This window comes from Emys orbicularis, chromosome 3, assembly GCF_028017835.1.
Source record: "Emys orbicularis isolate rEmyOrb1 chromosome 3, rEmyOrb1.hap1, whole genome shotgun sequence".
Classification (NCBI taxonomy): domain Eukaryota; kingdom Metazoa; phylum Chordata; order Testudines; family Emydidae; genus Emys; species Emys orbicularis.
This window is the reverse complement of record NC_088685.1, coordinates 172054783-172070648: the sequence shown is the minus strand read 5'-3', so window position 1 is coordinate 172070648 and position 15866 is coordinate 172054783. Positions and strand designations below refer to the sequence as shown.

At 42.5% G+C, this 15866-nt stretch overlaps 1 protein-coding gene across 1 annotated transcript in view; it reads right to left on the bottom strand.

The window, feature by feature from the left end:
• The window catches only part of LPGAT1 (lysophosphatidylglycerol acyltransferase 1), a 150994-nt gene that overhangs the window by 64669 nt on the left and 70459 nt on the right, over window positions 1–15866 (bottom strand). The window lies entirely within an intron of this gene.

The window sequence follows — 15866 nt, the reverse complement described above, 5'->3', positions numbered from 1 at the left end:
CAATGCTCTGTGAATGGCCTCCAGAATTATTCGGCAGTATCCCACAATGCCTGTTCTAGCCACTCTGGTCATCAGTTCAAACTCTACTGCCCTGGCCTCAGGTAACCAACCATGTGACCCCACCCCTTACATTCCCCGGGAATTTTAAAATTCCCCTTCCTGTTTGCTCAGCCCGGCGTGGTGTGGAGTGCTATCAGCGAATCTTTCCAGGTGACCATGCCTCCATGCACCAAGCGAGCCCCAGCATGGAGCAATGGCGAGTTGCTGGACCTCATCAGTGTTTGGGGGGAGGAAGCTGTACAGTCCCAGCTGCGCTCCAGCCGTAGGAATTACGATCCCTTCGGGAAGGTATCAAAGGACATGATGGAAAGGGGCCATGACCGGGACGCCCTGCAGTGCAGGATTAAAGTGAAGGAGCTGCGGAGTGCCTACCGCAAAGCCCGCGACGCAAACGGCCGCTCGAGTGCTCCCCCTGCGACCTGCCGATTCTACAAAGAGCTGGATGCGATACTTGAGGTTAACGAGCACCACCATGGACACTTCAGAGCCGGTGTGGGGGAGGAGGAGGAGGAGGAAGAAAACTGGAGTGATGGTGGTGGGCCGGATGGAGACACCCCGGAATCCCTGGAGCCATGCAGCCAGGAGCTCTTCTCGAGCCAGGAGGAAGGTAGCCAGTTGCAGCAGCCGGTACTTGGTGGAGGACAAACAGAAGAGCAGATTCCCGGTAAGCTTTTTTTTTTTTTTCCGGGAAGGAATTTTTTCGGTGCAGGCTCTTTGGGAGAGGAGGGTTAGGCATGCATGCCTAGATGCGGAATAGTGCATTGATGTGGTTTATCACATCGCGGTAATCGGCCTCGGTAATCTCCTCGAATGTCTCATCCAGAACGTGTGCAATGCGTTTGCGCAAGTTTATCGGGAGAGCCACCGTGGTCCTTGTCCCAGCCAGGCTAACGTGTCCACGCCACTGTGCCCTGAGGGGCGGGGGGACCATTGCTGCACACAGGCAAGCTGCATATGGGCCAGGGCGGAAGCCGCATTGCAGTAGAAGACCCTCCCTTGCTTCCCAGGTCACCCTCAGCAGCGAGATATCGTCCAGGACGAACTCCTGTGGAAAATGTTGGGACACTGTTCAGTGTAGGTGCCCCCTGAAGCTGTTGGCTCTCCCCAAGGCACAGAAACCCAGAGGACAGTGCAGCCCTGAAACAATCAGTCCCCCTTACTCACCATTTTGAGGCTCCCGTGGGATATGTGTGCTCTGTTTCGGACGGGAAAATTATGCTATTGTGTAGACCCTGTGTGTTTCCTACTCCTTAGTTGCGGGGGGAATCATTATTCTGTCTGGTATAAACAATGCTGTCTCTGTTAAATGTTGCATTTTGCCTATACAGCTGCATCAACCTTGAGACCTCAGCCGTCACTCTTATCGCCTGCTCAGAGACTGCAAAGACTCAGGAAGAGACCGCGAAAAAGCACAGGAGACATGCTGCAAGAAGTGATGCGGCAATTGGAATCTCCATCTCTGGAGATATTTAAGAGTAGGTTAGATAAATGTCTATCAGGGATGGTCTAGACAGTATTTGGTCCTGCCATGCGGGCAGGGGACTGGACTTGATGACCTCTCGAGGTCCCTTCCAGTCCTAGAATCTATGAATCTATTAAAGAGAATGAGAAAGCACAGAACTGGAGGGAGAGAGAAAGCAGGATCCGCCAGGAAAACGCAGCACACCGGCGGCAAAGCACCGCGCACCGGCAGCAAAGCACTGATAGGCTCATAAGCATCCTGGAGCGCCAAGCAGACGCTATCCAGGAGCTGGTAGCCATGCAGAAAGAGGAGCAGTACCGCAAACGCAAACGCCAACCCCTCCCCACAGCCCTTGTCCTAAAACTCTTTCCGTTGTGCCCCACTGTCACCTCCAACCCACTTTCCCCAAATTCCGTGTTCTTCACACCACCCGCTGCCTCCAACACCAGTATCTTCACCACCCAGCCCTGAAAACCACGACCCTTACCCTCTGCACTCAACCCCCATCACCATGCAGTATAGCTGTCCTGAAGTGCAGCACTCACTGCACAGCACACCAGACAGGACATACGCGAATCTGTGATTGTACCGTTCCCCACTCCACCCCCTTGTTTCTTTTCAATAAATAATTTTTTTTCTTTTCAATAAATGGATTCTTTGGCTTTGAAAACATTCTTTATTATTGCATAAAGTAAAAGACTCCTTAGCCCAGGAAATAAACAGGCACTGCAAGTCTGCTTGTCTGCTTAGCAGACACTGATTCCTAAAGATTGGAACTACTGCACTTCACTCCCGTGCAGGGCACCAGATATCACTGCTGGTTTTCAGCCTCAAATTGCTCCCTCAAGGCATCCCTAATCCTTGCAGCCCCACGCTGGGCCCCTGTAATAGCCCTGCTCTCTGGCTGTGCAAATTCAGCCTCCAGGTGTTGAACCGCAGAGGTCCATGCCTGAGTGAAGCTTTCATCCTTCTCTTCACAAATATTATGGAGGGCACAGCACGTGGATATAACCGCGGGGATGCTGTTTTCGGCCAAGTCCAGCTTCCCATACAGAGATCGCCAGCGGGCCTTTAAACGGCCAAAGGCACACTCCAGTGTCATTCGGCATCGGCTCAGCCTGTAGTTGAACCGTTCCTTGCTGCTGTCAAGGCTCCCTGTGTAGGGTTTCATGAGCCACGGCATTAACGGGTAAGCGGGATCTCCAAGGATCACAATGGGCATTTCAACTTCCCCTACCGTGATCTTCCTCTCTGGGAAAAAAGTCCCGGCCTGCATCTTCCTGAACAGCCAAGTGTTCCGAAAGATGTGTGCGTCATGCACCTTTCCGGGCCAGCCTGTGTTAATGTCAATGAAATGCCCATGGTGATCCACAAGCGCCTGGAGAACCATAGGGAAATACCCCTTCCGATTAACGTACTCGGATCCTAGGTGGGGTGGTGCCAGAATAGGAATGTGCGTCCCATCTATGTAGATAAATCTCTGATAATTTTCATATGACTTTACATTGTGCCTCTTCGTATAACCTTGTGGTGGGTCTGCCCACGGGTGACCCCTGTTTTCATGGGACTTTGTATCAAAGCCTCATTTAGAAACTTTGCATTGCCCTTGGTATAATATTATAGCCCCTAAGGATAAAATAAGATAGCAAAAAGAAATTTTTCTTCTAGCAGTAAAACAAGAGCTCTCCCCCCCCCACTCTTAATCAATTGCCCTGTTGAATGAATGAGGTGTGGATGAGCAAGGCATGGAAGGCAGCACCTCCAGACAGCCTCAACTGTTGGAGGGGCTGGGAGCCAGACCCAAGGACAATAAAACGTGTCAAGTGGGCTCATTAAAGACAAGCAGACATACTGACGGCCTCGGGGGTTAGAAGCAAGCACCTTCTTTTGGAAACACCCTCTTTGCAGCATTGGGACAACACCCAAAAGAAAGCAGCACAAAGGACCAATGGACACAGACACAGATTTTGAATCTGGTATAGATTTGCATAAGAGGGAAGCTGCTATAAAAGTGAGGTGTCTTGCAGAGGACCCCGGGTCTCGTCTTGTCAACATGGGAGCATCGATCCGGATCGGCAGAAGCCCGGCTCCACCCCTTCCCCCATCTAACTCACCTGGCCAGTGAAGTTAAGGGGAGCAACTAATTGGTAACAACAAGACGGAGTGTGTGTGTGTGTGTGTGTGTGTGTGTGTGTGTGTGTGTGTGTGTGTGAGTGTAAGTGTAATATATTATATGCATATAATACAGTGTTAATGAATACATGTATTACTAATAAATGTGGCGTTTTGCCTTATTCCCCCTGAAAAGATCCTGTGCAGTACTTTAAGTACAACATCTATCACCCCTCCACAGTTAGGGAACCCCATTTGTGCAAAGCCATCCACTATTTCCTGCACGTTACCCAGAGTCACGGTTCTTCTGAGTAGGATGCGATTAATGGCCTTGCAAACTTGCATCAACACGATTCCAGCGGTCGACTTTCCCACTCCAAACTGGTTTGCGACCGACCGGTAGCTGTCTGGAGTTGCCAGCTTACAGATTGCAATAGCCACCTGCTTCTCCACTGGCAGGGAGGGGCCAGTGGAGAAGCAGGTGGGGGCAAGCTCCTCACACAGTCCCATGAAAGTGGCTTTTCTTATCCGAAAGTTCTGCAGCCACTGCTCGTCATCCCAGACTTCCATGACGATGTGATCCCACCACTCGGTGCTTGTTTCCCGAGCCCAAAAGCGGCTTTCCACGGTGCTGAGCATATCCGTGAATGCCACAAGCAATTTCGTGTCGTATGCGTTACGCGGCTCGATAGCATCGTCGGATTCCTCACCCTCACTGTCACTTTGTATCTTAAGGAATAGTTCGACAGCCAAACGTGACGTGCTGGCGAGACTCGTCAGCATACGCCTCAGCAGTTCGGACTCCATTTCCCGCAGACCGATCGCGCTGCACAGAAACCGTTGAAAGATGGCGCCAAAGGTGGACGGAAACAAAGGGATTTCTGGGATGTGAAGCGATGCATCACGGGGCGTTGGGACAGGACCCAGAATCCCCCGCACCCAGGCCCCCTTCCCACAACCCACGGCGCCAGAATGGGAAAAGGTGCTCTGTGGGATAGCTGCCCATAATGCACCGCTCCCAATAGCGCTGCAACTGCCGCAAATGTGGCCACGACAGTGCGCTGGGCAGCTGTCAGTGTGGACAGACTGCAGCGCTTTCCCTACTCAGCTGCACGAAGTCAGGTTTAACTCACAGCGCTGTACATCCGCAAGTGTAGCCAAGGCCTTAAAGAGAAAGCCAAGGGCACGTCTTCACTAGCAACATTAAAGCACTGGCCAAGGCAGCACTTTAACATGGCTGTGTAGTCGTGGCATACAGTGCTATAAAAACAACCACCTCCACAAGGGGAATAGCTACCAGCGCTACACTAGCACTTTGCAGCGCTGAAACTTGCAGTGCTCAGGGATGTGTTTTTTCACACCCCCGAGCGAGAAAGTTGCAGCGCTGTAAAGTGCCAGTGTAGACAACCCCTAAGGGTTCACTTGTTCACAGTCTATAAGTAGAAGAAAAATTTGATAAGGGCTCTTCAATCTAGCAGACCAAGATATAACAAGATCCAACAAAATCCTCTAGGAGATCAGACTTGATCACAATCATTCCTTCTGAATGTATAATCTATGACTAGACAGACTGCTGGTCTGATCCTGTATAGCAATTCCTATACTTGTAAATAAGCGGGTGACCTAAAGTTACTTTGAAGACAGATAACTAACTTATCAAAATTTTGAGACACTACATAAACATTCAAAGTTGTCAGGGTAATTAATGCTTCATTTCCCCTAATAAATCCATTAATTCCTTAACAAATGGAGACTATCCTGTGGATTCAGTATCTGAATTACTATAACATTGTGCCCTATTCCATCACAAAAAATCTCAACACAAAATTATAAGAAAGTCCAGAGATTTCTAGCAAGCATATCTGATTCAATGTATAATTCACACAATTATTTACATCTATCATTAGTCTATTTAATGTTAATTGAGATATAATTTTACTGAATATGAACATACTCAGTGTTTGCCACTGTTTTTTCCATTATGAAAATTGCTTTCCTGTAATTCTTGTTCCCTGACATATATTTCATCAGATTAACACTCTTGGATCCATGCTCCCAGACCAAGACTAGCCAGGGACTTCAATAGCTTGAAGGTTTCTGAGCATCTCAAGTAACTGGGATGTACCTCACCAGATACCGGTACCTATACTGTCCTCAGGCTCCACAGGAGTTATTCAAATGGGAGGCAAACTCCCGATAATAATCACTTGAACTATAAAAATCAAGAAAAATCCTCCCAAAATCTGAGAGGTCAGTGAGTGAGTGGTAATTCTGGTTTGTTTTCTGGTAAGATGTGCAAGTAAGTTATTTTCTTTTCTCAAAGATACAAATCTTCCATGATGTTCTCAAGAGTGGAAATCCATGTCTCAATCTCTACCCACCCTGGAGTCAAGAAGGATTCCAGATGTACAGATGTAGAGCAGCGCCTGGTTTGGAATGATCATTTCATGGTCAAAAAAAGGCAAACATACCGGTCTCAGCTAATATAGGGCTTTTAGTATCACTGACATTTACCTGTCAAGAGATTTGCCTGTCCAAGACTGGTCAGAAACCTTTCTACCAGAGATACTGGTGGGAAGGCATATGGGAGCTTCCTCTTACTGACACGGTCAAGTCTTTTATATTAAAGTAACATGAATTCAAAAAAACAACAACAAAAAACGGACTTTTCAAAAGGCTGTCATACTACATTAAAAGTTCCAGTAAGGTTTTGGTTTAATTTAGGTGACCTTTATCCCTTAACATGGGAAGGCCAACAAGGGGGCAGGTTTCAAGACAGGAAATTACCAGGTGTGAACTAGAGTATGAGCAATCAAGATTGAAAGGAAGGGACAGATTTCAGAGATGCTGTAGAGAAAGCAGTGAACACTTCGGTAACTGCTTGGGTGCAAGTATAAAAAAGAGGGGGCAAAAAGGAGTCAGATCTATTTACGTAATCTAAGAATTTTTACAGTGCCCATCATTAAAGTGCAAGATGACACTATAATTGTGACCTTGAATGATGGGAAAGGACAGTGACAGAGCAGAGGACTGAGGAAAGATCAACTCTGTTTTAGCCATATTGAGTCAGAAATGACATGAAGACATTCAAGAAAGGTACAACAGAGCAGGAAACTGTACTAGTTAATGATGTTAGGGTCTACTATGTTAACAAATCCACTTCTGTTTTAGAGCCTCATCCAAAATTAATTGCAGTCACTCAGTGTAATAGCTCCCATTAACTTCAGTGGGTTTAGGATCAAGTCCTCAGTAAATCTTGAGTCAGACAAACCTGAGCAATATTACTGTCAGGTTGGTACGCTTCCTTTATTCCTTTTAATGGGGTCCTTCCGAGTCTAGCTGTGACTGTCAAATGCATACACAGCAGTAGGTAATGTTTTCCTCAATGTAGGTAGGTTCATTTATCCAATTAATGTACAGGCTTAGCAGTCTGTGAAATTTTACTGCAAAACTTGGGTAGAGCTAGCTACTTTTATTCCAGATCTGGATTACATTTACTAGGCCACATCTATTAGAGAGATTCTTAATTACAAAATATGACAAGCTGTGACAAATTCAGGAGACAGCATGTAGATACTAATTAGAATAGAATTCCCTGGACTCTTCCTTTTACATGATCTTTGCCAGATCAGTAACCTCTCTAACTTCTTTCCATTGTTACAGTATTAAATGAACACCTACTTCCCTTTACTTTAGGCTGATACTTGTGCATGATGATATAGCAACATTTGAAAAGTCACATGCAGTTTAAAACAACAAACCTGACACTTGGATTGCTGCCCAGGTAGTTAAGCATGTCTTCCTTGAAAACAGAGAAAGTATGTTGCCGCAAGGCAGCCCTTTGGATTTGGCAAAGCCATGTCAAGCTTTAATTTTAATTAAAAGCCAAGTGTTACTTCAGTGTTGGTTGTTAATGTATTATACTGAATGTTGTGCATATTTTCTTTGTTAACCAAGGCCAGCTTGTCTGAACTACCAAATCTTAACTGCATAGGGAAAAGTTTAAAAACTAGGTAACTGTGGCCTGTTAGTAGCAACTTGTTGCCTGCACATGATCAGACAATGCGAGAGGCAAAAGGGAACACCTGTTGTCCTGGTAGAAACCAGGATACTGATGCAGTTTTGAAGTTTCTAGTTTGTTTCCATTTAAAATTAGTCTCTTAATAGCATTTTGTCATATTTTGGTGTACTAGTCTCCCCCAACCTTGTTAGTTTATACAAAAAAAAAAAAAATACATTCACTATGGAAAGCTTATGAGTGTTCTGATCTTGAGCCTAAAATTGATCAGGTCACATTTCATCCCAAAGAAATATTTCCAGAAAGAATGAACAGCTGTGTTCTTTAAATATAAGTATGCTAGTGCAGAAGACTCTCTTTAAAAGTATTTTGTTTCTCACCTGATTAACTGTATAAAAAGGGACTCAATATGCGGACTTATCAGACAGTGCACAATATTTCCTAACAAGTGTCTATAATATTAATGTGACTACAAAGTCCACAGTTTTCATAGAAAGAAAGGAATAAAGATATATTAGGAAGAAAACACTGCAATGTATGAAATAGCTACTTTCATTGTAAGTAATGTGTATATTTTAGGGCTAGTCTACACTGGCAATGTTAAAGCACTGCCACCATACGGCTATGGCAGGTCTGGTTCTCTAATGTTAGAAACATGTTTATAGATTGTCCCATGGGATCCATTGCCTTCAATCTGAATCTGGGCCATTAAAAAAAAAAAAAAAAAAGAGGTTGCATTTTCTGAGTGGAAATAACCCCCCTTTTCAATGGACCAGGGCCAGGTTCAACTGCCAAACTCTGTGGCCGTACCTGAACTAAAAATCATACTACAATGCACCAGCTGGTGCTGTTTGTCCATCTTTCTTTCAACCTAGTGTTCCTGTAGCCAGTCTGCCTGTCCCAAAGTGTCACAAAAATCCCACTTGTTTAATCACCAGACAACTGGCAAGGCTCCCAGCATGCCTCATGCAGTGTTAGTTTATAATTTAACATGTATTAGGTTTACAGCATATTCCTGTACACTAACACATGACTAATTACATGATAGTTATTGGCCAGGCACACAGGGGCAGCTGTTGAATAATTCCATAATTAATCAATTTATTGTAAGTTATGTACAACATACATTAAGGATTGGATAGCTTCCTTGGTGCTCCACTCATATTAAAATTTCTGAGAACATTTACTCTGTACACACAAGCAGATTATATACCACTTAATATATCTTTATTTTTTAATATTTCTTCTAAATCTACTAAAAAAAGCTAGACAGTGTTGAGACTAATTCCTTATTAAACAACTGGATTGTAAATTATTTATATCTTATCTATTTTTGAGTTATGCCATTATTACGTGGTCATATTATCAGGTGACCCTGCATGAATAGCTAGCCTAACATGGGTGAAATTCCATTAGGAGTTGAAGGTCAAGGTCACTGGAAAGTCAGTTTTCCCTCTAGATTTGATCGGCAACCTCAAGATCACTGATCTCTAGACAAGAAAGCAAAGGCTATTTTTGTTTACTTGTAAGAATATTTATTTACAAGAACACATTAAGAATTTAATGTTAAACATTCACTTATTTTAACTAAATATTCTCCATTCTTATAGCTCCTGCCAGTTAACAGGATAACCCAAAGGGGCAGATATTTAGAAGACAGTAATGTGAACCAGACAATAGCCTCATACGGATATCGATTAGGGGAGATTTCACCCTAACCCACATACTTTTTCCATAAAGATAAAATGAGCCCTTTTCTCTCCTTTTTTATTTTGAAACAAATACCTAATGTATAACCTACTAAAATATGAAATTCACATACTACTTCTGTTCTCCCCCCCCCTTTTTTTAATTTCTGTCTTTTCCTCTCTCCACATATCCTTTTCCTCTGCCACTCATTCTCCTTCACTCTGCAACAAATAGGGAAATCAATGTAAAAAATATTCTTTGCCTCCTACTGCCCTTTACTTAAAAAAGTTTCCAAAGGCAGGTGAGAGGGTGCAGGAATGTTGTTCAAGGATTCCTCCAACTAGTTTTTCCCTATTACTCTGCTCTTCTCCCCAAAAAGGACACACACCCCTTCCTCGGACATTCATCTTTCTGGAGCTCTATTGATGCTGCTCTTAAAGGGACAGATTTGGTTTTCCAATTAAGTTAATTGCAAAACTTTAATTAACATCAAGAGGAGCAAATTTAAGCCCTCAAGTGTCCTGAGTTGGCTATTCAATGTACATCTTCTCCTAGAAAAAGAGAGAACACTAACTATATCATACAGTAAGCCCTTGCAGGCATGAGGGAGAGGTCTGGTTTTGAACTCAGATGTGTTGCCACTGGACCAGCCCAGCCCCTGTTTGTTCAAGTTTCATCCCACTACACCTCCCCAGTTTCACATGCAGGAATAATAGAGACAGAGCACACTGTGGCTAGCACACTTGGATGGGGATGCAAAGTGGGAAGGATGAAGGAAAATCTTAATCTCCACTTCACATCCTAACCTCCACCCAGTTCCCCAGCAGTGGGAAATTATGGCTGTGATTTGCTGCATATGGGAATACCTGGATGGCTGATTAACCCCCCCCCGCCCCAAAGCATCCTACTCCACAAACAGAATATTACATAATTGGCAGGTTGCCTTATTTTCAGAAGCGCTGAGCAGTAACCACTAGTCAATAGGAGCTGCATGTGCTCAACAACTCTGAATGTCAGGCCCTATATGCATTATATTTCAGTCCATGTTCCCCTAAATGTCTAGTACTGGCTAGTGGCAAGATGTTTACTTGACAGATCAGCAGTTTGAGTAGTTATGTCAAATCCTATGTTCCAAATAAAAGGTAAAGTACAGTTTAGCTGAACTATTAAGAATGTTTGTAGGAATAACAGAAAGGGTTAAATTTGCTAATACGAAGCTGTTCATTTAGTGTTTTCAGAGACCTCCTCTAAGAGACAGATAACAGACCTAAATATTAGTGATATTTCAGAGTGAGAGGTAAATCAGTGTTCCTGTTTACAGGGTTTTCTATATTCTTTGTTTTATGTTAATTAAAAGTGTAATACAAACATAAGCTTACATAAGTACTCTGTTGTAGACCTAGAAAAGAAGTTTGAGAACAAAAAAGTCTTCCTCCTTCCTTAATATTAACTTATCTGCTTAACAATTACTAGCACTAAGCAGTCTATGAAAATAATCTAAGAGCAGAGTAAGCAATGGATAATAGCACTCTTCAAATATAAAGACAGAAAAGTAAAGACTGAAATAAGAAGTTAGTTGACAATGTTACATTCATTAAAGTAATCTACAGAATCATAGAAATGTGGGACTGGAAGGGACCTCAGTAGCTCATTTTGTCCGGTCCTCTGTATTGAAGCAGGACTAAGTACTATCTAGACATGGGGTGCTCAAACTTCACTGCACCACAACCCCTTTCTGACAACAAAAATTACTACATGACCCCAGGAGCAGGGACCGAAGCCTAAGCCTGCCCAAGCCCCGTGAGGGGGCCAAAGCCAAAGCTCCACCACCCTGGGTGGAAGGGGGCAAAGCCGAAGCTCAAGGGCTGTAACCTGAGCCCTGCCGCCCAGGGCTGAAGTGGGGTTCGGACTTTGGCCCCAGGCCCCAGCAAATCTAGGCCAGCCCTGGCGACCCCATAAAAATGGGGTTGCAACCCACAGTTTGAGAACCGCTGATCTAGACCATCCCTGACAGATGTTTGTCTAACCTATTCTTAATAGCTTCCAAACTAGGTAATTTGTTCCAGTGCTTAGCTACCCTTACAATTAGGAAGCTTTTCCTAAGGTCTGACCTAAAATCTCCCTGGCTGCAATTTCTTGTCCTGTCTTCAATAAAGAGAACAATTTATCACCCTCCTTTTTATAACAACCATTTATGTACTTGAAGAGAGAGTTATATTCCCCCCCTCAGTCTTCTCTAGACTAAACAAACCCAATTTTTTCAGTCTTTTCTTGCAGGTCATGTTTTCTAGACCTTTAATCATTTTTGCTGCTCTCCACTGAATTTTCCCCAATTTGTCCACATCTTTGCCAAACTGTGGTGCCCAGAACTGGACACAATATTCTAGTTGATGCCTCATCATTGTGGAGTAGAGTGGAAGAATTACTTCTTATGTCTTGTTTACAACACTCCTGCTAATACATGGAAGGTCACAAGCTGTCAACTTCCACCCCAACCCTGCTTGCCTCCAGCATTTATAATGGTGTTAAATATATTCAAAAAAGTGTGTTTAATTTACTGTGGGGGTCGCACTCAGAGGCTTACGACGTGAAAGGGGTCACCAGTAAAAAAGTTTGAGACCCACTGTGTTAATACATCCCAGAATGATATGTTCCCCCCCCCACACCCACCCACACTTTTTTTGGGGGGGGGGGGGCAACAGTATTACATGGTTTGACTCATTTAGTCTGTGATCCACTATAACCCCCAGATCCTTTTTATGCAGTACTCCTTCCTAGGAAGAAATTTCCAATTTTGTATTTGTGAAATCAATAAGTCCTTATTTTGCATTTGTCCTTATTGAACTTCAGCTAGTTATTTCAGACCATTTCTCCAATTTAATCAAGATCACTTTTAATTCTAATCCAGTCCTCCAAAGCGCTTGTGACCCCCCCCCCCCCGAGCTTGATAACATTCACAAACTTTATACCTATACTCTCTATGCCATTTTCTAAATCATTTATTAAGATATCAAATAGAACAGGACCCAGTACAGATTCCTCTGGGACCCCAATCAAAATGCCCTTCCAGCTTTACTCAGAGTAGTTTCCAATGGTTCAGAGTCGTTTTCCAACCAGTTGTGCACCCACCTTATAGTAACAGAGGAAAGAGTAACAGGTAACTAATGAAGTGAGAATCTGCAATGCTTCCCCTAACAACTGGCACTTTAACCTCAGAACTCACTATTTAGGGAGTAAGCTAATGAATAGTTTTACAGCATCGGGGAGCCATCTCCAAGTCTGAAAGGTCATAAAATAAAGACACTCCCAACAACAGTGAAGCTTCCTGAGACAAAACTCCTGACCAGATCCAAGAAGGAAGCAACCAGAGACACTGTGCCTGATGAAACAGGAAGACTAACTGTTATCACCAAGAACAGAGGTAGAAGAAGACCCTCACAGTTCAGCTGGAGTACCTGTCACTCCCCCAATGAATCCTGTTTAGTTACAAAGAGCTGCAAAATCAGACTAGAAATAGGCTTTCACCTGACACACACAACCATAAAGGTCTAAAAAAAAAAACCACAAAAGCCCTAGATGCATGCCTTGCTGAAGTTTAATTCAGCTGAGTCCCATGATATTAGCACTGAAGCTCCTGTTTTGTGATTCTACACAAGAGTAACCTGCCTGCAAACTGAAGTGTGTATTAAACGCACTTTACAGAAATTGCAAGTGATGAACTTTAATTAAGGCAACCATTTGCTGATGTATATAATTGTTTCCTTTAGTAACCAGATTCAAACTTACTAACAGCTGATCATTTATGCTGTGCTCAAAATTGTCTGAAGGTTTTTATTGCTTCTTATGAAACCTATGAAAAGTGATGTGTTTTGTTATTTTAGAAAGCAAGGTATTGAGCTGGTTTTTAGCCACTGGAGAGGAGTTATGTGTTGTCTTTTATGGTTTAGCTAGCTGTAATAAAATAGATATGTTTACTTAAAGTCAAAACTTTTAATTTAAAAAGAGCATGAGTGAAAAGATCTTAGCCCCTATATGTTAGTATGATGGCCACTGAAAATTTACTAGTTTATCCATTTTTGTGGTATTGCCCTTACTGCACAAGTGATTTTCCAGTCCACTGTTATACATTATTTTAGTTGTAATGTATGTGATTGTAAGGCTGTAAGAAACATGAACATATTCAAAAATCCTAGTAAGATCTTTAACCTTGTATTACAATTTATAAGAAGCTAGACTGAGCAGGGAATTATCTAGCAAGTCTCTAGGGAAGCAAGTGAGTTCAAACGCACAACAGCAGAAGCAAAACTATGTAGTCCTTTCTAAAAAGCTGGGTAGAAAGGACAACAGCATTGTCCTATTCAAATAGCTCTCAACAAAGGAAATGGATATAAACTCATTTTTCTTAAAAGAAAGCTTAGATTCTAAAGACAACATTAGAATGTTTTTCTGCATTCATGATTATTTTTAAGCATCGCACAAGGGAGCCTTGAAGGTATCTTATCTTCTTGTTTATTTTGATGCATAGCAGTAGGTGGGGAAATGTACCAATAGTGGGATTTTTGCTTTTCATAATCGTGTCTGTGGCCAAGGAGTGGGGAAGAAAACATCAGCCACCTGGGGCGGGGGAGGAAACTTGTAATTTCTCTTAGGAAAGTTTAGCATAGGCGAATGCTCTTTCCCCCCATAACATTATTTGTTAAATAAAAATTGGTTTTCCTTTAGATCTTCTCAGAGAATTGATTCTGTCTCCATTTTGTATGTAGCTGGAGAGAAGAACGCCAAGTATTAAGGGATGCAATTCACACAGCTCAACTTGCAATTCATTTTAATCAGAACACTTCTGCTATCTCCAAAATAAAAATCAACCCCTATCAGTAGGCCATCTCTTCCCATTTCCTAGGTAGGCAAGGTTACTTTCATTAATAGGGTTTGCTCCCAGTCTTCTATCTATTTCAATATATCCTTTTGTATATATACTTTAAGACCAATCCTCACACTTTTTTTTTTTTTTGGGGGGGGGGGGGGGGGGGGAGAAATCAATCACTGATGTGCCAGGTTTTTATAAAGGAAAGGATGAATCCCTACTCTCAAATTTAGTTATGGTGTATAATTCTTTAGGTTCAGTTACAGATAACACTAGTTTCGATATGAAAAAAACCACTGCCTCTACTATGAGTGATGGAAATCCCATAACTATAGTCAAGATAGATCTAAACCCACTGACACTTTGAAAATGCCAAAAAGCAAAAATAAAACTTAAGTGACCAGACAGATTTAAAGCCACAATTATCAACCCCCACAGCTAGGGCCCTGAGTTACACTGTCACATTATTCCCTCTCCAATGCAAACACTCCAGGACAAAAAGTAAGTAAGTACAGGTCTGTCTCATCTTACGCGGGGGTTCTGTTCCACGGTTAGCGCGTAAAGCGAAAACCGTGTATAGCCAAAACCCCACTGAGTTCAATGGCAGGCGAAATCGCCCGCACTACAGGTATAGTATTAAAATTGTTGTTTTTCTCTTTTGTTGTTGTTTTTTTTGTTTTTGCCGACCGCGTAAAGTTGAAATCGCGCATGTTAAATGCGTAAGATGCGACAGACCTGTATTACTGATTCCTTAGAACTGCTCCACAATAAAACAGATATGAAACAACCCTTCACATCTCAAGACTCAAAATGAAAAGTTTAATCACAAAAGTATATGGGATACAGTAAAAGCTGTAGAGTAAAGCAGGAAACATTGGAAAAAGATCAAAATGAAACAAACATGACATGATAAGATAATAAAGTTTGCGATAAAAAGTTATAAAAGCCAGGAGAGAAAAATGGAAAGTAAAAGAATATAAATTTCCTGGAAATACTTGGAGGAGAAGAAAGCACAGTTTCAGTGGGAAAAGGAAAATTCTTATCTCATTAACAGACACTGATGAAGGAAAAATAGACTGCATACATTGCATGTTGCAATAAAATTCCCATAATGCATCTCCCCATCAGAATGGGGGAAATTGCAAGTATGACATCTGTGGTATTATCAAAGATAGGAGGAAAAAAAGACACTCTTAAAAGGCAACCCAGTGGAGGGAGGGAGAAAGGTGTTTGAGATCTTTTATATAAGAGGGGTGGGAAAAAGAGAGATTACTTTTTCTATTACTCAGTTCCCCAACACAAAGCTGAAAGGAGGAAACTACTCCAATAAATCAGTTATTAATGGAGGGAACCAATGAAGCAGTCAGATTTATAAGGGTCAGATCCATGTAGTCTGGAACAAAAACTCTGCATTCAAGTTTCTGAATACAGCACAGAGAGGAAATAAATGGTATCAGAAGAGGAATCTTAAGGCAAAAAGATTATTTCAACCTAGAAGGTCTCTCTTATTAGAAGATGGTTGTTAATGGCTATTCAAAACACAGCCATTTATAGGAGTGTCTCTTATCTAGTTTTCTCTTTCTAGGGATAAGGAAGATGCCATGTTTGTGATAAATGTTAACAGTAAAAGTGTGATGTTTATGGATCCTATATCTCAGTGT